The sequence below is a fragment of the Silene latifolia genome, chromosome 9 (genome assembly GCF_048544455.1).
Source record: "Silene latifolia isolate original U9 population chromosome 9, ASM4854445v1, whole genome shotgun sequence".
NCBI classification, from domain to species: Eukaryota; Viridiplantae; Streptophyta; class Magnoliopsida; order Caryophyllales; family Caryophyllaceae; genus Silene; species Silene latifolia.
The window spans coordinates 148667248-148693809 of NC_133534.1; the positions used below are offsets into that span (position 1 = coordinate 148667248).

General features: G+C 37.5%; 2 non-coding genes across 2 annotated transcripts; both read right to left on the bottom strand.

The window, feature by feature from the left end:
* Positions 1–221: 221 nt before the first annotated feature.
* LOC141603022 (small nucleolar RNA R71) lies at positions 222–328 on the bottom strand. The gene has a single exon (XR_012524922.1). It is a non-coding gene; the product is annotated as a small nucleolar RNA R71 (small nucleolar RNA).
* A 9030-nt stretch (positions 329–9358) lies between these two features.
* On the bottom strand, positions 9359–9465 carry LOC141602820 (small nucleolar RNA R71). Its single transcript, XR_012524728.1, has one exon. It is a non-coding gene; the product is annotated as a small nucleolar RNA R71 (small nucleolar RNA).
* Between the last annotated feature and the right edge of the window lie 17097 nt (positions 9466–26562).

The window sequence follows — 26562 nt, forward strand, 5'->3', positions numbered from 1 at the left end:
ACCCTCATTCTCATATGGAAACCTTTTGCGACTATTGTGATGCTATCTTTCAAACGGGCGTGACTCAAGACCAAATTAGATGGGTCTTATTTCCTTTTTCCTTAATCGGCACCGCAAAGCAATGGTTGAAGGGCCTTGATAAGGCCACCCTTGGAATAGATTCTTGGAAGAAGTTAGCTCTAGCTTTCTACAAAAAATTCTACCCACCGGAAAAGACCAACATGCTAAGAGCTCAAATTACGGGTTTTAAGCAAAGGGATGAAGAATCTTTGTATGAAGCTTGGGAGCGGTTCTAAGGTATTTGTCGCTCATGTCCTCACCATGGACTTAGCGAATGGTTTTTGGTACAACAATTTTGGAATGGTTTATATGAAGATTCAAGGAACATTCTCAATATGGGATCAAATGGAATGTTCACCGAAGTTGATGACAATCAAACATGGAACAAGATTGAGGAAATGGCGGTCCATAATTCACAATATAGTAGACCTCGCAAGGCTACTAGAGGAGGAAAGTATGAAGTGGACTCCGTTACTCAATTGGGTGCTCAACTTAGTGCTCACATTGACACAATCAACTTGAAGTTTGAACAAGCTATGGCTAGACTTGAGGAAAACTCAAAATCATCAAAGCATCATGTCAATGCCATGACGGCATCCTCATCAATCCCAAGTGGGATATGTGAGAATTGTGGAACTTTGGGTCATGACCCAAGTGAGTGTAGGGGAACAACCGAACAAGTTAATGCTTTCCAAGCTTACAAAAGTGGTACCCCTTATTCAAATTTTTACAATGAAAACACCAAGTTCCATCCAAATCTCTCATACAAAAGCCAAAATGTTCAAAACCCTCAAACAACATACACTCCACCACCCATGAGAAACCAAAATCAAAGACCCTTTTACAATCAAAACCAAGGCTACCAAAATCAAAATCCATACAATCACCAAAATGACCAAGGTTTTGATGTCCAAAAAGCGGTCCTCCAAATGCAAAAGAATCAACAAGAATTTTTCACTCAAATGCAAAAAGATAGCCAAGCAAAAGACACCACCATCAACAACATTCTAGCTCACACCAAGATGTTGGAAACACAATTGACTCAACTAGCATCTTCAAGCTCACAAAGACAAAAGGGGCAATTACCACCTCAAAGTAATCCCCCTAGACATAAAACGGTTAGTGCCATTCACTTAAGAAGTGGTACAAGGTATGAAGCACCGAAGAAGCAAGTTGAGGATGAAGTTGTGGAAGCTAGTGAAAAGGAAGAAATTGTGCAAAACTCCAAAGATGGAGAATCATCAAAAGAAGAAAGTTCAAAGAAAAATTAAGACAAGGCCAAAGAGAAGGAGCCCATTGTGATTAGACTTCCTTTTCCAAGTCGTCAAGCCAAGCCCAAATTTGATGATCAACATGGAAAGTTCATGGAGATTGTGAAGAACTTAGAAGTCTCAATTCCTTTCACGGAATTAATCAATCACGTTCCGGCCTATGCAAAGTACATGAAAGACATCCTCACAAAGAAGAAGTCGATCTGGAAACTTGAGACTATCGCCTTCACTAAGGTGAGTAGTGCAATACTTCAAGGGAGTTCACCTCCAAAGTTAAAGGATCCGGGGAAGCTTCTCAATACCGTGTACCATTGGCGACACGACGATCAACAAAGCCTTATGTGATCTAGGGGCTAGTGTGAGTGTCATGCCGTACTCGGTGAGTAAAAGGTTGGGAATGGGAGAGCTTAAATGCACCAATATCACACTTCAAATGGCCGATAGATCGACGAAGACACCATTAGGGATATGGGAAGATGTCCCCGTGCGAATTGGGAAGTTTTTCATCCCGGGTGGACTTTGTCATTGTTGATATGGAGGAAGATTCCAACATTCCAATCATCTTAAGAAGACCTTTCCTACACACCGCGGGTGCGGTGATTGATGTGAAACATGGAGAGCTCACTCTAGAAGTGGGAGATGAAAGCATAACTTTTAATCTTGACAAGACCATGAGAGCTCCTCGTTTGCATGAGCCATGTTTCATGATTGATCATTATAGCCGGAAGGATGAAAGGAAGAGATCGGAACTCCAATGGAAGAAGAAAGATGAAGAGGCTCCATTCAAAGAGCAAGTGAATTGTGACAAGGAGAGCTTGCAAGGCTCATCAAAATCAACCAAGGAAGAAGAAGATGGCCTCATTGGCCAAGAGAAGAAATTGGGAGAGTTGTCTCCATCTAAGCAAGAGATTTTCAATGATCAACTCAATGAAGTTTGTGGTCTTTGGGACGACGAGTTTGAAGGGATTTTTAATCCCTATATTGGGCATGCCATCGATCATGATCAACAACAAGGGCCACGGTCTATTGAGGACCTCTACCACAATAATGAACAAGCTTTTGATTACTTCTTCAAGGTGTTGAGCAACATCAACAACACCTTGAACATGCCCCCTTGACATCTCATCAAGAATGAGAGTTTGGTGGAGTCCTCCCTAAACCACCACTTGTAAATATTTCTAACTCCCTAACTTACATTTCAATTCTTGTATTGCATTTTTGTCATTTTTGGATTTTTATTTACTTTGATAAGGGAATGCGTTTGTGCACGGGTGGAGCTGAATCCGTGTACAACAGGGAAGAATCCGAGCGGATTCCTGAGAATCCGTCCGTCTTCAACAATCCGAGCGTCCTGCTGAGAAGACGTCCGTCCTGACCTGAGCTGAAATTGAAGAATTCTTGACTGTTAAAGAATCCGAGCGGATTTCTGGAAAGACGCCCGTCTCATAGAATCCGTCCGTCTTGTGAAGAAGACGCCCGTCTTTGCAGCTGAAGAAAACAAAGAAATTTCTCTGGATTAAAATCCGTCCGTCCTGCAGCAAATCCGCCCGTCCCAACACAGAAGAATCCGAGCGGATTCCCCAGAATCCGCCCGTCTTTAGGCGAGCTTCTGAAAATTTTGAAGCTGCAGAATCCGCACGGATTGGGCCTAATCCGCACGGATTGCCCCTGCGTTTTCGAAAATTTCGACTTCTTTAAATACCCTCCCACCTTCATTCCTTCCTTCATTCATTCATAAACACTACCCACAACATCAAAACCCTCATCCTCTCCATCACAAAAACAAAAACCCTCAACAAAATCCACCAAAATCAAATCAAACCATCCTTCAAACAACAAATCAATCACCCCATCTTCAATAAAAATCAAAACCAAGAACAAAATCTTCAACCTTTGAGTCGATTTTTGATTTCATAAAGGCAAAGCCTTTCACCTTCAAATCGATTTGGGCATCCTACAAATTGAAGATTTTTGATTCTTTTCTTGGTTAGTTCATCAAATGGCAAGGACAAAGAGAGCTACAAAGGCACCAAAGGCAAAGGCTCTCTCTCAAAGGCAAAAAGCTCTCCAAACAAAGAAAGCTTTGGCAATGGTGGTATCAACACCAAACTTGGAAGTGGAACAACAACAACAACAAACTTCTATGGGAGCATCACCTTCTACTCCGGTAATCGATCAACTCTTGCATTATCCGGAGGTAACTTTTATTTCCGATACCCATAGAAATACATTTGTCAAGTTTGCTATGAAATCAATTCAATCCACCAAATTCGTATGTAAAGATGCCTTGGAGAAATTGGGTGTTCTTGAACAAACAAAAGCCTTTTTCAATACCATGGGTTTGAAGAAATTGTTTGAAACAAAGGAATCGACATACCCCTCCCTTGTCTTGGAATTCTTAAGTTCTTTGAAAGTCACCAAAGTTGAGGATAGGGAAAATCTTGAGTTTCGTCTAGCTAACATTAGTAGACGCATTACCTTTAAGGAATTAGGTGAAATTTTGGGTCTTAGCGATGAATCGAGATATCTTAAGCATTATGGAAAGTATGACCCTGAGCCTTTTTGGGAGGCAATCTCCGGGAAGAAATTTGATGATTTTCATGCTTGTCGTGCTCTTTTGGTCCATCATCCGGGCATAAGAGTATGGCACAAGGTTGTGGGAAATACCATAATTGCTAGGAAAGACACCAATCATTTCACAAGACTTGATTTTATTCTCCTTGAATCGGCTTTGAATGTCGGAAGAATCCATACCAAGCCTTTCAATTCTTTGAGGCTATTGGTTGATAGATGGCTCAATGTTGATAGTGGGAAGAAGGGTACAACCGTTATTGTTAATGGCGGCCTAGTCACGGTCCTAGCCAAGCACTTTGATCCTAATTTCAATAAGGATAGCAAGTACAAGGCAAAGGGAGGTGGCCATCTTATTGATATGCCTATTATGATCAACAAGTTCAAGTGGGTTGCCCATAACCCCCTCGACACTAAATATGGATGGCTAACTAGTGAAGCTAGATCGTTCACCTTGCCCTCGAAGATTTGTCGCCTAAGTGTCCACCGGACCAACTATCTACTTCCCCTATCCGAAGAAGCCGAGTACATCATTCAACAACAAAAGGGTGATCATGAAACCCCCTCCTCTTCCATTGTTATACCGCCTTACCCCTTTGTGTATGAAGAGTTCAAACCGGAAGGAGTTGAAATCGGGAAAGACTATGTCACTCTTCTTATGCAAGCAATGCACAAGCAAGCTTATGAAGATCAGAAGAATGCATATTTGGCTCAATAGCCTCCCCTCCTACATCTAGCTAGGCAAGGACTCCTTGATCCATCTTGTCCTTTGCCTAGTTGGGCGGATAAAGAAGCCTTGTTTCCGGGTGCATCTAGGGACGTGGTGGGAGATAATGAGGTTGTTGGAAATGGTGAAGAAATTGATGATAATATTGAGGAAGAAGCAAGTGGAGATGGAGAAAGAGATGGTGAAGATGATGATGAACAAGATGATGGAGAAAGTGAAGAAGAAAGTGACAAGGAAAGTGGCAATGTGACCACTTCTCATGAGGGAAGTGGTGATGATGATAGCATGATGGAAGACTAGCAAGCCGTGGAGACTCCTACACTCCCATGGTTTGTCTATATCTCTTTGTATTTTATTTCATTTTGATCATTGTTGGTTTAGTCCTAGCAACATCAAAGGACTCACACCTCGGTACCATTGAGGTGTTCTTGTTTTTATTGTTCCCATTTGTAAAATCCAAAATGACAAATCTAGTTTCATGCATAGCATAGTGTGTGCATTAACTATACCCATCCTTGGACATTAGCAATAGTGTCTCACTCGGTTTGGGGAAGTTAATGCATACACAACGGGAGGTAATCTAAATTATCCTCTCCGTCATAACAAAAACCATGCATCATGTAGTATAGCTTAGTATAGAATTGCATTTAGTATAAAAATCATGCATCATCTTTGCATAATTTCCATCATTTTGGCCATTGAGGACAATGCCCATATTAGTGTGGGGATGGGAATTCTAACACTTAACTTTTATTCAAAAAAAAAATCATAAAAATTGAAAAATTTCAAAAATCATAAAAATTGAAAATTTTAAAAATCCAAAAACAAGTTCATTTCCTTTGTATATATTGTCTTGTATATATTGTGTTTACCCTTGTTCACTTTGATTGACTACGCCACATCCGAGACATGAGGATATTGAAGACCGCATGGTATGATCTTTCCAATCTCCTTTTTCCTCTTTATGTTAATGACTATGTGGCTTTATTTTGATTGATGCGGTACAACAATGTGAACTTAGGACTTGCATTTAGTTTATATGGCATATTAGTTGGTAGAATCATTTGCATTAGGATGTGTATATGTTAGTTGCATCATGGCATGTAGTTTGCATGTTAGAAAAATTTTGCGAAACCGTCTATTTGGGAAGCTTGACAAGTGTATATAGGCCCTAGTAGATGCTTTTTATTCTTAAGACTTTGCTTGTTAGAATGCTTGTAAAACACCCTAGGATGTGTCATGCTAGTATCCTTTGACCCATGGTTTAAGGCCTAGTCAAGAGTACCTTGTGGTGTGATAACTCCTTGGCTACCGTTTATTCCAAGGTGACCCTTGAAACCATGCATCCATCCATCCATCATCCATGTTCTACCATACATTTTTGTCATCAAAGGGAATGGGCACAAAAAGAAATCAATTTGAGTTCAATGAAATGAAAAGTGAAAGAAAGTTTGCAAAAATGCATCAAATGAAAAGAGGAGCAAAAATAGAACTCCTAAGCTTCGAATACAAGGCACCCTCGTTACTAATTGGGGTGACTTTGAAAATGTTCAAAAAGAAATACAAAAAGTTGTCAAGTATTGAAATGCCAAAAATCAAAAAGATATGGCAAAGAAAGTGTTCTCAAATGTCAAATGCCACAAGAAATTTGGGGGGGAAAAACAAAAACAAAAGCAAACTCCCAAAATGAAACTCAAATATCTATTGATCCCTTTATCCATCATATCCATTTTTGTGCATGGTAGAGAGGGGACGACCCTTCTTCTTGTCTAGGCAAGAGGGGGAATTCCGCGATCCTCCAGTGTTTCTAACACCATAAGGAGTCTACTCTTGACAAAAGCATTTAACGATTGAGGACAAAGGTACCCTAGCTTGACACATTTTGGAGGTGATTTATTGGTATCCTTCTAGGCTTAGTAGTTTGAACAAATTGCATCTATGAAGGAATGTGTACCCTTGAATTGCTTCCCTTGTAGATAATTTCCGCCACTTAGATGAGGGAGTGGCTATTCTTTTTGTAGATGCATCCATTATGTGATTTTATGTGCTTTAATGTTTGGATGTGTCGCCATTTTGGCAAGACCCACCTTGCCTTGCAAGAAGGCATCCTACCTCATGGTTGTCTTGTTGTGAGTTGAAGGGGTGGAGTGAGACCCGCTAATTGTCTCATATCGGCTATTATTATTAGGATAGGTTAGTTTTGGTCCTAGTCTTTGTCACCTCTTTACTCGGGACGAGCAAAGGTTCGGTTTGGGGATATTTGATGTGACCATAATTAGCGCATATTTAGCCCCCGAATTAGCCTTGTTCCCATGCTTTTTAGTGCCTATTTGGGTCATTTCTTATCTTTAGTTCTTTGTTTTGCATATTCTTTGAGATTTTGATCCCTTGGTAGGAAAGGAGTAAGAATCTTGCATTTTCATGGCAAAACGAGGCTAAATTGATTGTATTCAATGACCAAGCATCAAGAAGAGACAAGACTAGAAGGCCTTTGTACATATCATAGTAGAAGAACAATGTTGAGAAAGGATCCTTGCGTCCCCAAGGAAATCCCCAAGGAATTTATGAAGAAAAGGGAAGAAAAGAAGAAGAATTGACGCTGACCAACAATCCGAACGGATTGCAGACAATCCGTCCGTCCAGCCTCAACAATCCGAGCGTCCCTCCTTGGAATCCGCTCGGATTCCCCCTCAACAATCCGAGCGTCCCTCTCCTGAATCCGCTCGGATTGCACCGCTTAAATCCGGCCGTCCCGACTCTAATCCGCCCGGATTCCTGCACAGCACGGATTTCATTCTTCTAGCTACGAAAAGAGAAGCCCTTCTCTCGTAAAATACCGGTCCTCCTTGCTCAACTTAAAAGTGTAATTACTAGTTTAGCCCTTAGTTAACCCTAATGCATCCTCCCTAATTTTCACTATAAATACCCCATTAGTCTAATTAGAGGAGCATGTTCTTCTTATCAATAATTAGTGTAGTTAATATCAATCAAATCTCTCTCAAATATTGTAATCAAGTATTAATCAAGTTTTAATCCAAGTTTTAGTTCTTTAATCTCTCTCTTGTTCTTCCTTTATTTTGGGTAATTAGAAGATTATTGGGTTTATTGGGAGATTGACAACCTCTCAATCTAGCATTCAAGTACTTCTATTATTCTTGCTTTATTATTGGAATCATTAGTAGGTATAATCTCTTAATCCCTTTTTAATTATTGTTAATTACTTTCATTTATTTATCATGTTTCATATTGTTAGTATGATTGACAACCTTGCTAGCATGATCAACATGATTATGAGTGAGTAGTCTCTTAGCTAGGGTTTAATGGGTGATTAGGGGAAACCAACATGGGGAATGATTCATGCTTAAAATAATATGCTTTCATATCTTATTTGCTTGCTTGTTTTGATCTTAATACATGCACATGTTATATTTGATGAAATGCTAAGCCTATGAATCCTTGCATTTACTATCATCTCCTATCTTTTCAATGAGACTTGTAAGACATAACCCAACTCGAGTCTCATTAGACCATGCATGTTGTTGAGTAGGGAAGATTAAGTCGACTTGTAGGTGTTGTACAATCTAATCGATTCGGCTCCGGGACCCAAACTTTCCTAGGATTGTAAGATATAACCCAACTCAATCCATCACAACAATAATTGCTTGCTTATAATTTGAAAACATGTTTGTATGATCATATCCCATGATTCCCCTATGAACCCATGACACCCTAGTGCCTTTAATCAATTGTTCACACCCCTTACTTTAATTCATCTTGCTAGTTTATTTTCATTGATATTCTAGTTTAGTAACCTTCTACATCAACCCAATTTGTGACACCCCTAGACACTACTAGTTACAATAGAATTCTCATTTCAATACCCGTCCATTGGGATCCGACCTTTACTTGCCTCTTTACTAATTGTAGAGTTGTTTGTGAAGTATAAATTGTGTTTTGTATCGACCATTGACCAACGACCACATATACTTAATTGTGAACACGAAATGGCCTCGATCAAAAATGGCGCCGTTGTTTGGGGACGGTGTTTAATTGATTTAAGATTTCTTTTTATTGCTATTAGTTGTGTCTTTCTTCACCTTGGGGAAGTAAAACTCCTCAAGGTTTGTTCTAATTGTTTTTGAGTTGTTTGATATTTTGCATGTCTAGAAGGTTACAAGGTGATTTGTTACCTTTTGTCCGTGAAATCGAAAGAACCTTGACGAATAATAGGAGACTTGTTAGGAGGAATTTGAGAGGTGTTGGTGAAGTTGTTCAACCCACTAGTGAGTTTGTCAATCCTTTCGCAATAGAAGGAGAAGAGAACCCATTAAACAATACCACACAAAATCCACCTACAATGCCTAAATTCTCGTCACACTCTATACCCACCGAGGAGAATCTACCAAATGGTACTCCTACACCGCAACATCTCACCGGAAATTTTATTGCCAAGTCCGCCTTCATCCAACTAGTTGAGGGGAGCCAATTTGGGGGGATGCCAAGTGAAGACCCTCATTCTCATATGGAAACCTTTTGCGACTATTGTGATGCTATCTCTCAAACGGGCGTGACTCAAGACCAAATTAGATGGGTCTTATTTCCTTTTTCCTTAATCGGCACCGCAAAGCAATGGTTGAAGGGCCTTGATAAGGCCACCCTTGGAATAGATTCTTGGAAGAAGTTAGCTCTAGCTTTCTACAAAAAATTCTACCCACCGGAAAAGACCAACATGCTAAGAGCTCAAATTACGGGTTTTAAGCAAAGGGATGAAGAATCTTTGTATGAAGCTTGGGAGCGGTTCAAAGGTATTTGTCGCTCATGTCCTCACCATGGACTTAGCGAATGGTTTTTGGTACAACAATTTTGGAATGGTTTATATGAAGATTGAAGGAACATTCTCAATATGGGATCAAATGGAATGTTCACCGAAGTTGATGACAATCAAACATGGAACAAGATTGAGGAAATGGCGGTCCATAATTCACAATATAGTAGACCTCGCAAGGCTACTAGAGGAGGAAAGTATGAAGTGGACTCCGTTACTCAATTGGGTGCTCAACTTAGTGCTCACATTGACACAATCAACTTGAAGTTTGAACAAGCTATGGCTAGACTTGAGGAAAACTCAAAATCATCAAAGCATCATGTCAATGCCATGACGGCATCCTCATCAATCCCAAGTGGGATATGTGAGAATTGTGGAACTTTGGGTCATGACCCAAGTGAGTGTAGGGGAACAACCGAACAAGTTAATGCTTTCCAAGCTTACAAAAGTGGTACCCCTTATTCAAATTTTTACAATGAAAACACCAAGTTCCATCCAAATCTCTCATACAAAAGCCAAAATGTTCAAAACCCTCAAACAACATACACTCCACCACCCATGAGAAACCAAAATCAAAGACCCTTTTACAATCAAAACCAAGGCTACCAAAATCAAAATCCATACAATCACCAAAATGACCAAGGTTTTGATGTCCAAAAAGCGGTCCTCCAAATGCAAAAGAATCAACAAGAATTTTTCACTCAAATGCAAAAAGATAGCCAAGCAAAAGACACCACCATCAACAACATTCTAGCTCACACCAAGATGTTGGAAACACAATTGACTCAACTAGCATCTTCAAGCTCACAAAGACAAAAGGGGCAATTACCACCTCAAAGTAATCCCCTAGACATGAAACGGTTAGTGCCATTCACTTGAGAAGTGGTACAAGGTATGAAGCACCCAAGAAGCAAGTTGAGGATGAAGTTGTGGAAGCTAGTGAAAAGGAAGAAATTGTGCAAAACTCCAAAGATGGAGAATCATCAAAAGAAGAAAGTTCAAAGAAAAATTAAGACAAGGCCAAAGAGAAGGAGCCCATTGTGATTAGACTTCCTTTTCCAAGTCGTCAAGCCAAGCCCAAATTTGATGATCAACATGGAAAGTTCATGGAGATTGTGAAGAACTTAGAAGTCTCAATTCCTTTCACGGAATTAATCAATCACGTTCCGGCCTATGCAAAGTACATGAAAGACATCCTCACAAAGAAGAAGTCGATCTGGAAACTTGAGACTATCGCCTTCACTAAGGTGAGTAGTGCAATACTTCAAGGGAGTTCACCTCCAAAGTTAAAGGATCCGGGAAGCTTCTCAATACCGTGTACCATTGGCGACACGACGATCAACAAAGCCTTATGTGATCTAGGGGCTAGTGTGAGTGTCATGCCGTACTCGGTGAGTAAAAGGTTGGGAATGGGAGAGCTTAAATGCACCAATATCACACTTCAAATGGCCGATAGATCGACGAAGACACCATTAGGGATATGGGAAGATGTCCCCGTGCGAATTGGGAAGTTTTTCATCCCGGTGGACTTTGTCATTGTTGATATGGAGGAAGATTCCAACATTCCAATCATCTTAAGAAGACCTTTCCTACACACCGCGGGTGCGGTGATTGATGTGAAACATGGAGAGCTCACTCTAGAAGTGGGAGATGAAAGCATAACTTTTAATCTTGACAAGACCATGAGAGCTCCTCGTTTGCATGAGCCATGTTTCATGATTGATCATTATAGCCGGAAGGATGAAAGGAAGAGATCGGAACTCCAATGGAAGAAGAAAGATGAAGAGGATCCATTCAAAGAGCAAGTGAATTGTGACAAGGAGAGCTTGCAAGGCTCATCAAAATCAACCAAGGAAGAAGAAGATGGCCTCATTGGCCAAGAGAAGAAATTGGGAGAGTTGTCTCCATCTAAGCAAGAGATTTTCAATGATCAACTCAATGAAGTTTGTGGTCTTTGGGACGACGAGTTTGAAGGGATTTTTAATCCCTACATTGGGCATGCCATCGATCATGATCAGCAACAAGGGCCACGATCTATTGAGGACCTCTACCACAATAATGAACAAGCTTTTGATTACTTCTTCAAGGTGTTGAGCAACATCAACAACACCTTGAACATGCCCCCTTGACATCTCATCAAGAATGAGAGTTTGGTGGAGTCCTCCCTAAACCACCACTTGTAAATATTTCTAACTCCCTAACTTACATTTCAATTCTTGTATTGCATTTTTGTCATTTTTGGATTTTTATTTACTTTGATCAAAATAATTGTCATGTAAGAGAGAAGTGAGGGAGGGACTAACGACTTCAATTGATGTGTAGTGCTTTACCTTAGTGTGGGGACGGCAATTGTCTAGGCTATTCATGCCTTAGTAGTGCCCCCACAATGAAGAACACAAGATTTGAAAGAAAGAAAGAAAGAATGATAAGGGAATGCGTTTGTGCACGGGTGGAGCAAATCCGTGTACAACGGGGAAGAATCCGAGCGGATTCACGAGAATCCGTCCGTCTTCAACAATCCGAGCGTCCTGCGCCGAGAAGACGTCCGTCCTGACCTGAGCTGAAATTGAAGAATTCTTGACTGTTAAAGAATCCGAGCGGATTTCTGGAAAGACGCCCGTCTCATAGAATCCGTCCGTCTTGTGAAGAAGACGCCCGTCTTTGCAAATTGAAGAAAACAAAGAAATTTCTCTCGGATTAAAATCCGTCCGTCCCGCAAAGAATCCGCCCGTCCCAACACGGAAGAATCCGAGCGGATTCCCCAATCCGCCCGTCTTTAGGCGAGCTTCGAAAATTTTGAAGTCCGAGAATCCGCACGGATTGGGCCTAATCCGCACGGATTGCCCCTGCGTTTTCGAAAATTTCGACTTCTTTAAATACCCTCCCACCTTCATTCCTTCCTTCATTCATTCATAAACACTACCCACAACATCAAAACCCTCATCCTCTCCATCACAAAAACAAAAACCCTCAACAAAATCCACCAAAATCAAATCAAACCATCCTTCAAACAACAAATCAATCACCCCATCTTCAATAAAAATCAAAACCAAGAACAAAATCTTCAACCTTTGAGTCGATTTTTGATTTCATAAAGGCAAAGCCTTTCACCTTCAAATCGATTTGGGCATCCTACAAATTGAAGATTTTTGATTCTTTTCTTGGTTAGTTCATCAAATGGCAAGGACAAAGAGAGCTACAAAGGCACCAAAGGCAAAGGCTCTCTCTCAAAGGCAAAAAGCTCTCCAAACAAAGAAAGCTTTGGCAATGGTGGTATCAACACCAAACTTGGAAGTGGAACAACAACAACAACAAACTTCTATGGGAGCATCACCTTCTACTCCGTGTCGATCAACTCTTGCATTATCCGGAGGTAACTTTTATTTCCGATACCCATAGAAATACATTTGTCAAGTTTGCTATGAAATCAATTCAATCCACCAAATTCGTATGTAAAGATGCCTTGGAGAAATTGGGTGTTCTTGAACAAACAAAAGCCTTTTTCAATACCATGGGTTTGAAGAAATTGTTTGAAACAAAGGAATCGACATACCCCTCCCTTGTCTTGGAATTCTTAAGTTCTTTGAAAGTCACCAAAGTTGAGGATAGGGAAAATCTTGAGTTTCGTCTAGCTAACATTAGTAGACGCATTACCTTTAAGGAATTAGGTGAAATTTTGGGTCTTAGCGATGAATCGAGATATCTTAAGCATTATGGAAAGTATGACCCCGAGCCTCTTTGGGAGGCAATCTCCGGGAAGAAATTTGATGATTTTCATGCTTGTCGTGCTCATTTGGTCCATCATCCGGGCATAAGAGTATGGCACAAGGTTGTGGGAAATACCATAATTGCTAGGAAAGACACCAATCATTTCACAAGACTTGATTTTATTCTCCTTGAATCGGCTTTGAATGTCGGAAGAATCCATACCAAGCCTTTCAATTCTTTGAGGCTATTGGTTGATAGATGGCTCAATGTTGATAGTGGGAAGAAGGGTACAACCGTTATTGTTAATGGCGGCCTAGTCACGGTCCTAGCCAAGCACTTTGATCCTAATTTCAATAAGGATAGCAAGTACAAGACAAAGGGAGGTGGCCATCTTATTGATATGCCTATTATGATCAACAAGTTCAAGTGGGTTGCCCATAACCCCCTTGACACTAAATATGGATGGCTAACTAGTGAAGCTAGATCGTTCACCTTGCCCTCGAAGATTTGTCGCCTAAGTGTCCACCGGACCAACTATCTACTTCCCCTATCCGAAGAAGCCGAGTACATCATTCAACAACAAAAGGGTGATCATGAAACCCCCTCCTCTTCCATTGTTATACCGCCTTACCCCTTTGTGTATGAAGAGTTCAAACCGGAAGGAGTTGAAATCGGAAAAGACTATGTCACTCTTCTTATGCAAGCAATGCACAAGCAAGCTTATGAAGATCGGAAGAATGCATATTTGGCTCAATATCCTCCCCTCCTACATCTAGCTAGGCAAGGACTCCTTGATCCATCTTGTCCTTTGCCTAGTTGGGCGGATAAAGAAGCCTTGTTTCCGGGTGCATCTAGGGACGTGGTGGGAGATAATGAGGTTGTTGGAAATGGTGAAGAAATTGATGATAATATTGAGGAAGAAGCAAGTGGAGATGGAGAAAGAGATGGTGAAGATGATGTTGAACAAGATGATGGAGAAAGTGAAGAAGTAAGTGACAAGGAAAGTGGCAATGTGACCACTTCTCATGAGGGAAGTGGTGATGATGATAGCATGATGGAAGACTAGCAAGCCTTGGAGACTCCTACACTCCCATGGTTTGTCTATATCTCTTTGTATTTTATTTCATTTTGATCATTGTTGGTTTAGTCCTAGCAACATCAAAGGACTCACACCTCGGTACCATTGAGGTGTTCTTGTTTTTATTGTTCCCATTTGTAAAATCCAAAATGACAAATCTAGTTTCATGCATAGCATAGTGTGTGCATTAACTATACCCATCCTTGGACATTAGCAATAGTGTCTCACTCGGTTTGGGGAAGTTAATGCATACACAACGGGAGGTAATCTAAATTATCCTCTCCGTCATAACAAAAACCATGCATCATGTAGTATAGCTTAGTATAGAATTGCATTTAGTATAGAAATCATGCATCATCTTTGCATAATTTCCATCATTTTGGCCATTGAGGACAATGCCCATATTAGTGTGGGGATGGGAATTCTAACACTTAACTTTTATTCAAAAAAAAAACCATAAAAATTGAAAAATTTCAAAAATCATAAAAATTGAAAAATTTAAAAATCCAAAAACAAGTTCATTTCCTTTGTATATATTGTCTTGTATATATTGTGTTTACCCTTGTTCACTTTGATTGACTACGCCACATCCGAGACATGAGGATATTGAAGACCGCATGGTATGATCTTTCCAATCTCCTTTTTCCTCTTTATGTTAATGACTATGTGGCTTTATTTTGATTGATGCGGTACAACAATGTGAACTTAGGACTTGCATTTAGTTTATATGGCATATTAGTTGGTAGAATCATTTGCATTAGGATGTGTATATGTTAGTTGCATCATGGCATGTAGTTTGCATGTTAGAAAAATTTTGCGAAACCGTCTATTTGGGAAGCTTGACAAGTGTATATAGGCCCTAGTAGATGCTTTTTATTCTTAAGACTTTGCTTGTTAGAATGCTTGTAAAACACCCTAGGATGTGTCATGCTAGTATCCTTTGACCCATGGTTTAAGGCCTAGTCAAGAGTACCTTGTGGTGTGATAACTCCTTGGCTACCGTTTATTCCAAGGTGACCCTTGAAACCATGCATCCATCCATCCATCATCCATGTTCTACCATACATTTTTGTCATCAAAGGGAATGGGCACAAAAAGAAATCAATTTGAGTTCAATGAAATGAAAAGTGAAAGAAAGTTTGCAAAAATGCATCAAATGAAAAGAGGAGCAAAAATAGAACTCCTAAGCTTCGAATACAAGGCACCCTCGTTACTAATTGGGGTGACTTTGAAAATGTTCAAAAAGAAATACAAAAAGTTGTCAAATATTGAAATGCCAAAAATCAAAAAGAAATGGCAAAGAAAGTGTTCTCAAATGTCAAATGCCACAAGAAATTTGGGGGGGAAAAACAAAAACAAAAGCAAACTCCCAAAATGAAACTCAAATATCTATTGATCCCTTTATCCATCATATCCATTTTTGTGCATGGTAGAGAGGGGACGACCCTTCTTCTTGTCTAGGCAAGAGGGGGAATTCCGCGATCCTCCAGTGTTTCTAACACCATAAGGAGTCTACTCTTGACAAAAGCATTTAACGATTGAGGACAAAGGTACCCTAGCTTGACACATTTTGGAGGTGATTTATTGGTATCCTTCTAGGCTTAGTAGTTTGAACAAATTGCATCTATGAAGGAATGTGTACCCTTGAATTGCTTCCCTTGTAGATAATTTCCGCCACTTAGATGAGGGAGTGGCTATTCTTTTTGTAGATGCATCCATTATGTGATTTTATGTGCTTTAATGTTTGGATGTGTCGCCATTTTGGCAAGACCCACCTTGCCTTGCAAGAAGGCATCCTACCTCATGGTTGTCTTGTTGTGAGTTGAAGGGGCGGAGTGAGACCCGCTAATTGTCTCATATCGGCTATTATTATTAGGATAGGTTAGTTTTGGTCCTAGTCTTTGTCACCTCTTTACTCGGGACGAGCAAAGGTTCGGTTTGGGGATATTTGATGTGACCATAATTAGCGCATATTTAGCCCCGAATTAGCCTTGTTCCCATGCTTTTTAGTGCCTATTTGGGTCATTTCTTATCTTTAGTTCTTTGTTTTGCATATTCTTTGAGATTTTGATCCCTTGGTAGGAAAGGAGTAAGAATCTTGCATTTTCATGGCAAAACGAGGCTAAATTGATTGTATTCAATGACCAAGCATCAAGAAGAGACAAGACTAGAAGGCCTTTGTACATATCATAGTAGAAGAACAATGTTGAGAAAGGATCCTTGCGTCCCCAAGGAAATCCCCAAGGAATTTATGAAGAAAAGGGAAGAAAAGAAGAAGAATTGACGCTGACCAACAATCCGAACGGATTGCAGACAATCCGTCCGTCCAGCCTCAACAATCCGAGCGTCCCTCCTCGGAATCCGCTCGGATTCCCCCTCAACAATCCGAGCGTCCCTCTCCTGAATCCGCTCGGATTGCACCGCTTAAATCCGGCCGTCCCGACTCTAATCCGCCCGGATTCCTGCACAGCACGGATTTCATTCTTCTAGCTACGAAAAGAGAAGCCCTTCTCTCAGAAAATACCGGGTCCTCCTTGCTCAACTCAAAAAGTGTAATTACTAGTTTAGCCCTTAGTTAACCCTAATGCATCCTCCCTAATTTTCACTATAAATACCCCATTAGTCTAATTAGAGGAGCATGTTCTTCTTATCAATAATTAGTGTAGTTAATATCAATCAAATCTCTCTCAAATATTGTAATCAAGTATTAATCAAGTTTTAATCCAAGTTTTAGTTCTTTAATCTCTCTCTTGTTCTTCCTTTATTTTGGGTAATTAGAAGATTATTGGGTTTATTGGGAGATTGACAACCTCTCAATCTAGCATTCAAGTACTTCTATTATTCTTGCTTTATTATTGGAATCATTAGTAGGTATAATCTCTTAATCCCTTTTTAATTATTGTTAATTACTTTCATTTATTCATCATGTTTCATATTGTTAGTATGATTGACAACCTTGCTAGCATGATCAACATGATTATGAGTGAGTAGTCTCTTAGCTAGGGTTTAATGGGTGATTAGGGGAAACCAACATGGGGAATGATTCATGCTTAAAATAATATGCTTTCATATCTTATTTGCTTGCTTGTTTTGATCTTAATACATGCACATGTTATATTTGATGAAATGCTAAGCCTATGAATCCTTGCATTTACTATCATCTCCTATCTTTTCAATGAGACTTGTAAGACATAACCCAACTCGAGTCTCATTAGACCATGCATGTTGTTGAGTAGGGAAGATTAAGTCGACTTGTAGGTGTTGTACAATCTAATCGATTCGGCTCCGGGACCCAAACTTTCCTAGGATTGTAAGATATAACCCAACTCAATCCATCACAACAATAATTGCTTGCTTATAATTTGAAAACATGTTTGTATGATCATATCCCATGATTCCCCTATGAACCCATGACACCCTAGTGCCTTTAATCAATTGTTCACACCCCTTACTTTAATTCATCTTGCTAGTTTATTTTCATTGATATTCTAGTTTAGTAACCTTCTACATCAACCCAATTTGTGACACCCCTAGACACTACTAGTTACAATAGAATTCTCATTTCAATACCCGTCCCTTGGGATCCGACCTTTACTTGCCTCTTTACTAATTGTAGAGTTGTTTGTGAAGTATAAATTGTGTTTTGTATCGACCATTGACCAACGACCACATATACTTAATTGTGAACACGAAATGGCCTCGATCAGTAAGGCTAAGTCTCAATTGTTTATTTTTAGCGAGAGGTCATGTCAATTTATTATCTATCACTTTTTAAGTGAACTAAAGTGGTGAACTACGATAATTATAATTGACACGGTCGATAAACTCGATTAAAATGACAATGCATGTTTTAGTTATGGCGATTTAGCGATGCATGCAACATATAAATAAAATGCAAAGCATAAAAATAAATCCTAGTATGGCCTTCCTAAAATAGAAAATCTAATTAACTATTACATATTCCGAAACCAACTCCATTGGTCCCTTGAACTTCAGTTGAGGCACGCATCTCGAGGCAACACTGTCTTTATGTATCGTCTTCCTTGAGTGACACTGTCTTCAAGGAACTCCGGAATAATTAAATTACATAACAAATTACATAATTTCCTATTATACATTTATAATTAAAATAAAATAAATCTATTAAATTACAAAACGGTGATACGAGATCACAATAAATTACAACCGAATCGATATTCCCATACATTTCGGGTAATATCAATTAAAAACTAAGGCCATACTAAGTAAAAATTACATAATTCAAAAATTACATAAAATAAAATTATGACAATCATAAATAAAATGCAGCATTATAATATGTATGAACATGCCCAATTTAATGCTAAATCGCCTTTAAGGAGCCAATATCGTATATTACACGGTTTTTACGGATTTGCGTGATTCAACGTTTTATAATCACGATAATTACATAAATTCATATTTATGCACAAGTTAATTACCCTAACTTCTTAGGACTCAAAATTAGTCTTCACTAACTATTTGACTATAATTAACTTATATTACTTAAAATTGTTCATTAATGGACTCAAAATTACAATAAAATGCTATAAACTTCAAATAAATCACAAAAATTTCAAATAAATTCAAAATTTGAAATTTAAACTCATGAACATTCTGGAAAAATACCATGACACTCATAATGTTCAAAAACTTAGGTTAAAAATTTCGAAAGTTATCGGGAAAAACAATGTTGCGCTTTGTCGGATTTATCAATAAATATCATAAAAACATGAGAAAAATTATATTCATCAACTTTTCAATTTTAGATCTGAAAAAGATAATAAAATACAACATGTGACGTTTTTCCTTAGTCATGAAGTATGTTTTAGCAATTATTCACTAATTAAGTCACTATTTATGCTATTTTTCATCAAAACTCCATAAATCATGCATAAAGACTTCAATATAGCCTATTATTTTACACACATCTTGTAAATTTGCATGTGACAACATACTAAATTTCTATGACCAGATTCAAAATTTTTCTCATATTAACCTATTTTTCATTTAAATTCGATTTTTATCATGAAAAATCCATTTTTCGAGCATAAGAACTCCAAAAATTATGAAAATTTCCAGATCAACTAAAAATAATATATGCAAAAACATATCCAAAAACCACTCTAAAATTCAAAGCTTAGCTAATTTTCGTCCAAAAATGACATTTTTATCATAAAAATCACATTTTAATGCCAATATTATATAAAATGAACAATAAAATCCATAAATTAACCAAAATATCCTAAATACATTTTAGGATCAGAAAATTTAACATGCATAAATTTATTTTGTGATATATCATAATAATACAAATTTACAAGTTTTATATGTTAATCGTATAACTCGGAAAAACTATAACCGATTTGCATGCAAACAACCTTGTGCTCTTGATACCGCTTGTTAGAAATCTATATCTCATTATACAACATATTCTTATATGTTTCAAATTTAATTTAGTCATAAAATTAAATACAAATCTTATGCATGCAAACTTTAATAAAAGAGATGGAAAAAACTATTTCTCACCATCAAAATTTCGGCTATTTGGGCACCAACAAGATCTCCTTCTTGTTAGTTCTTGAGCTTTCCATTAATGGATGAACATTCATGACTTCAAATTAGAAGCCCTCCAATTAGTAGCACCCAAGACTATCCCTTAATCCCACAAACTAACATGTACTAGATGTTTGTAATGTAGTTTACCTTAAAATTGATTACTAATGCTCATATACTACTACTAGTATTATTAATATTTGATTTGTACAAATTAGATTCATCAAACTTGATTTTATGATGAACAAGAGAGAGAAAGTAGTTTTTATCAAAAACATGAGAGAGAATGATGAAAAAATTGAGGAAAAATTCTCTCTAATTGCCACTCAAAAACCGGTGGCCATGCATGGTCTTATGACCATTATTATTTTTCTTTTTGTCTTCACAAGACAAATGTGTAAGTCTTTTGCATAGTCAAGTCACTATTAATTGTCATAGACAAATGAACAAGACAAATGAATAAGACAAAACTACTAGAAGAGCCACCCAATTTTCGGTTTCAATAGTGTAATATGGAGTCCATTTTATTTTTGTCAATTGTACAATTGTATGTCATGTGACATGTGGCATGTCTTATGTCATCTTTTAAATTAAAATGCATATTTAACAAATTAAATATCATTTACAAATTAAATAAATCATATTTAACAAATTGACTAGTAATTTAAAATTATTTTCTCATAAAATGGTCATTTAATTACTAGTTAGTATAATTCACAATATCTTGTAATTATAACTAACTTATCATTCTCATCTCGCGTGTTTCGCAAACACCGATTAATTTTAGTAATATAACTTCTTAAATTACTAAATAAAATCTCATTTAATCACATTAGAATAAGATGTCATTTCTCTCTCTCTTATAATAATTTGTTCAATTTTAAGGAATTAATTAATCTGTATCGGTATACAACTAATTAACCTTTTCAATTAAGGGAATTGTCCTTTAGGTGTGACCTCAACGGATCAACTGATCACCACCATCGTACGACAGTAATGTCAAACTCTAGCCAGCTAATCATTACCGATATGTGTGGACCAGTTGACTATATATGTAATGTATCATCCTTTCCGTATTCTTGTAATGAGATTTAAATCATGATATTTAAATCATGTGATCGCACTATTGTTGAGGACACATTTCCCAACAAGAATAACCTCCTGGTTTTAAGGATAACAAATTTGAAGATCATGTCTTTAAATTAAAAAAGGCCTTGTATGGATTAAAGCAAGCTCTAAGGGCCTTGTATGACAGATTATCGAAATTTTCACCCGACAGTGGATTTAAGAGAGGATCTGTAGAGAAGACATTATTCCTAAAAACCGAGGAATCCAATCTTTTGGTTGTTCAAGTCTATATTGACGATATTATTTTTGGATCAACAAACCGTAATCTATGCAAGTATTTTTCGGAATTGATGACTTCCGAATTTGAGATGAGTATGATGGGAGAATTGAAATTCTTCCTAGATCTACAAATTCAACAAACTGAGGAAGGCATTAAGATTCATCAACAGAAATATATTAAGGAGTTACTTAGAAATTTCAGAATGGAAAATTCCCATGCTATGTCTACTCCAATGGTCGCAGACAAAAAATTGACTTTAGATGAAGATGGTAAGTCTGTTGATAAAACAACTTACCGAGGAATGATTTGGTCATTGTTATATTTAACTGCAAGTAGACCGAATATCATGTTTAGTGTATGCGTTTGTGTCAGATATCAATCAACTCCCAAGGAGTCGCATATGACGGCCGTAAAAAGAATTTTACGATATCTTATTGGGACGTCTAAATTATATCTATGGTATCCTATGGAATGCCATTTCGATCTTGTCGGATACTCAGATGCCGATTATGCAGGATGCTCCTTAGACTGGAAAAGTATGTCAGGTGTTGCCACATTTGTTGGACCTTGCATTATTACTTGGGATTCAAAGAAGCAGAATTCACTTGCCCTTTCAACAGCAGAAGCTGAATATATTGCAGCAAGACTGGTATATACTCAATTATTATGGCTTAAGCAACAGTTATGTGATTATGGTGTTAACGTAGGTTGTATTCTTATTTTATGCGATAATACGAGTGCTATTATTATTTCCAAAAACCTCGCGCAACACTCGCGTACTAAGCACATTGAAACTAGACACCATTTTATACGTGACCATGTTGAAAAAGGGAATATAAAACTCGAATTTTGTAGTACTGAAAAACAATGGGCAGACATTTTGACAAAGCCTTTAGCTAAAGGAAGTTTTGAGACTTTACGGTTGGAAATTGGTTTAATCAGTGGCACCTAAACTATCATAATTATTTCCTAACAGTGTGACTGACTAGTTAAGACGAGATTATATGTCTGTGTCCGTATTTTCCGCTGCAAGTACATTCTTATATAGTATTTTATTATTTTATGAGAAGATTCCGTTTGCTAGCCTGTTATATTTTGTGTTGTATACAGATCATATCTTTCATTACTTATACATTCTAAGGTTTAGAGTTTCATAAACCAATGACATTCATGATTGGTTTCATTTAAGTCGTGAGTAGTACTCCTTATATGGCATGTAACATCAAATTGCATAAGCATGAAATTTGTCTCTTATTATCTGTATACACTCGGTTTGTGGTGGTGTCACATGTGGAGAACCGAACCTTCCTTTACGTTTTACCTACTAACCTCACATTAGCCAAATTTGTCTTATTTTGACCTATTTATTCAACTACATTCCATATGACCTACCCTTGTCAAGCTAGTCTTGTTGGTATATTTGGAAGTCTTGTTGTGGTCAATTTTGTTGGTGTTGTGATGAATATTGGAAGGAAGGAAGAAAAAGGTGGACTGAAAAAAATGAAAAAAAATATACAAAAAAAGGGAGAAAAATGATATTATAAAAGATGGAAAAGCAGAAATCCCTTATTACTCCTATTCTTATTCATTTCCATATTACTTAAGGAGAAGTACTTGTTGATGTGAGTGAGGGTGTGCCGTACTTAGCATGGTGCATCATCTTTAATGTTGGGTTGGAAAGTGGAATATGGTTATCTTTGGTTGTGATCGGTGCTAGCTTGGCTTTTACCTCCACATATCCAAATTATTTTGCCCCTTCTTACCCAATTACCTCTTCTCACATTCATATGTAAGTCCTTGGCATGTGTTTTGGACCTCGCTTGGTTGGAGTGTATATGTACGGTAGCTAGAGATATCTATCATGTTAGATTGCATGCATGCTTCTGTAGGTCGCAGTTAGGTGAGTGACTAATTTCCTTCTCTCCTACAAAATCTGTACTCAACTTGGTTTATATTACACACTTTATATGTAGGGCTTTCTTATGTCGACGTCGTTCTTATGCTATAATATATGCTTTGATTAATATATATTTCTTACCTCGATTGATATCATTCTAGTCGTTGTATGTCTGTTCTCGTTTTTTCGATGATGTCAAGAGGGGGAAGAAATGACCATGATTTAGTATTTGCCTAAGCTTGCTCCTTGTCAAGACCTATTGTCTCTTAAAGTCCTTAAAGCCTTTGGTCTTGAACATAATTGTTTTGATCTTGCATTAATCTTTATCTATAAAGATGACGGTATTATATTGAGGGGGAACTACATACGTAGTCACAATTTTAGGAGACTTGCCATCATAAAAAAGGGGGAATTTGTTGGACCATATAAATATATGTTTATATTTTAATGATGTCAAGAGTACTTGAAATTTTATATACTTGTTGCGCGTAATTGTTTGTTTTGTCTTTTAGATTGGACTTACTAATCACAAGCATTAAGGAATTGTGATGGAAGTATAATGCGTTTATATCATGATTAAGCCCTCAATCAAGGATCAAGATACTACAAGCTATTGAAGTATTAATCAATATTTCATGAAAAGATGAAGCTCATTTAAAGATTGATCAAGCTTGAATAACGAAGAAGCCTACATTCGAAGATATCCTAAGAAGATTAGAATAGTGTAGGTGGTTATCTCGTAATGGTAACGTAAGAATGCACTTCTTAGATTAGTAAAGTTATAGCCTCACAGCTATAATATTAGTTATATAAGAGCTCAATGTTTTTAAATTGTTTTTAGAAAACTGTTTTTGTTCTTTTAAATGTTTTTAGTAGAAGTATTTATTTGACGAGGAAGCTTATATTCATATTGAGTGTGGTTTTATGTTAAGCTTATAATTAGTGATTACGTTGATTCAACTTATGAGTTGAGTCATATTACTAATTAGGGTTTCTAATACTACACACTCTTAAACTCTAAATCTAACCTAATGTTAAGTTAGGGTTTTCATGAAAAACGAGGCCTATGAGCCGTGTGGACTCTCGTGTAAAACTAATAATATAAGTTGATTATTGTTAAGATTTTATTCTCTAAAATTATCTTAACATATCTTTTATATTTAGTATGATATGGTTATATATGATAAGATATATTTATTATGGAAAAATCTTATCATATCTTAAGATTTAAGGAAAAGATAATAAGAGAATAATTAATAAAATTATCTTTTAGTTAATCTCTATCATTTCCTAAGATTTTAAGGATAGAAATAATAAGATATGATTTGTTTACATATCTTATATTTCGGCCATCTAGGGGTTTAAGGGAAATATATTAAGTATATATTTGATTGGATTATCTTATGATTATCCTATATCTTTTCTAAGAGATTGCTTAAATAAAATAAGGAAAGTTGTTATGATTTTTCCTTATCTTCATTCGGCATATCTAGGGAATTAAGGAAAGAATATTAGGAGAATATATGATAAGATAATCTATTAACAACTTATATCTTTTCCTAAGATTTTATGGATAAAAATAATAAGATATGATTCTATTTTCATATCATAATATTTCGGCCATATTAGGGTTTCAAGGAGACCGAAACTCCTCTCACCCTTGCTCCTCTTTTACTATAAATAATTTACTCTTTGCTACATTTAAAAGCAAGACCTTTGAGCATAACTTTGATTTATTTTCAAAAGGCAAAAACCGTGTTTTAAAGCAAAAACTGTTTTGTTATTTTTCGAAAAAGGTCGTGTGATTTATAAACTTGTGCATTCGTTCTTTCGTTATAATTATAAGATAATAGTGCTTATTAACTGATTTCTTATTTGTTCATTAACGTGAACTTTTAGTAGAATCATTAGTGCTTTCTTATTAGCGTACGTTAGTCACTTGAGTATTTAACGATACTCATTTGAGTTACAACTAGGATTAGTTGTACGAATTGGGTTAGTAAATTTGTAATCCGTAGAAAGGTACCAAATTTATTAATCGAGATTAGTGGACGTAGGTTTCGATTTGTAAAACTGAACCACTTCAAAATTCGTGTGTGTCTCTCCCTTCTCTTTCGTTTGTTTCATTTTATTTATGCTTTGTTTTAACTCGTTAATTAGTTGATTAGTTAAAGTTTAATCAATAAACTTTAAATAATTAATTATATACTTACAATCGAAAAAGTGGTCTATGTTTTTTTTAATCCTCAATCCACAACCCCCCCCCCCCCCTCCCCCCCCGGAGTATTTCGGCTATTGATAGACTCTTTAAAAGCCGACTACTTGCCAATGACAAAACCGACCCTAGTTGGAAGGCTACCAAAAACACTGAAGCCAATTCCTTATGTGCTCCAACAAACAAAACCAGACGACCTCATAGGTCCTTATCTTATTTGGGTATGCCTTATGCCACAGCCTTAGAAAGGCTAATCTCCAAAGGAAAGCTTAGGCCGATTGGTCCAACTCCAGACCCTTTACCACACAAGCGAGGACGTAGATGGGACGGAAAATTATTTTGTCAATATCACCAAGGCCGCGGATATGACACTGAAATGTGTCTCCCCCTAAAAGGTGCCATCCTTGATATGATTGAAAAGGGCGACTTACCGTTACCTCCCTCAGCAAACAATAAAAACAACCATCCTGAAAACCCTATTGAACACAGTCAGGAATCTTTCCTAGACTGCTCTCACCTCATCTCTCCTGACGATGAGAAAATTCATGCAATTGACGAAGATGGCATACAAAGCGCTATAATGATGCTCTCCGTCTCTATCAACAACATATTCTCAAAGCTGCAAGTGGCTATCGATGATTTAAACACTCGGGTAGCTAAGTTGGAGAAAAGGTTTGGTAATGCCAAAAACGAACCTAAAGCAAACCACCAAGGAGAAAACAAACCCTCCATTCACCAACCAATGAGTGATGAAAATGAGGAATTGTTCGATGGTTCCCACACCCACGAACCCATCAACAAAGAACATGAAATTGCCTAACCAAAATCCCCTTCAAAATACCAAGCAACGTCCAAAAAGCTTCCCATTAACAATGACCAAATCCATTTTCCGCTCAGGGTTGACAAAAACAAAACTCACAAAAACATCCCAAAAAACACCAATGGTGGAACCATGGGAAAACATCAAAGGGTATTCACGGATTTGGGAATAGCATATGGCACCGCTCTGGAGATACTTGCTTCAGAAGGAATGCTGCAACCCATTGGTTCGACTCCGGACCCACCTAAGCACAGGAGAAACCGATTTTGGGATGGTAATGCTTATTGCCAATACCATCAAGACAAGGCCCATGACACCGAAGCCTGGTTCAAACTCAAGCATGCCATTCAAGATATAATCGAGGTTGGCAAAATCATAATTGCACCTCTCAGTCAAGACAATCCTCCTGAATGTATCAAGACAAACAACAAAGTCGAACGTTCTCAAAAGACATTCACTAATCTTAAC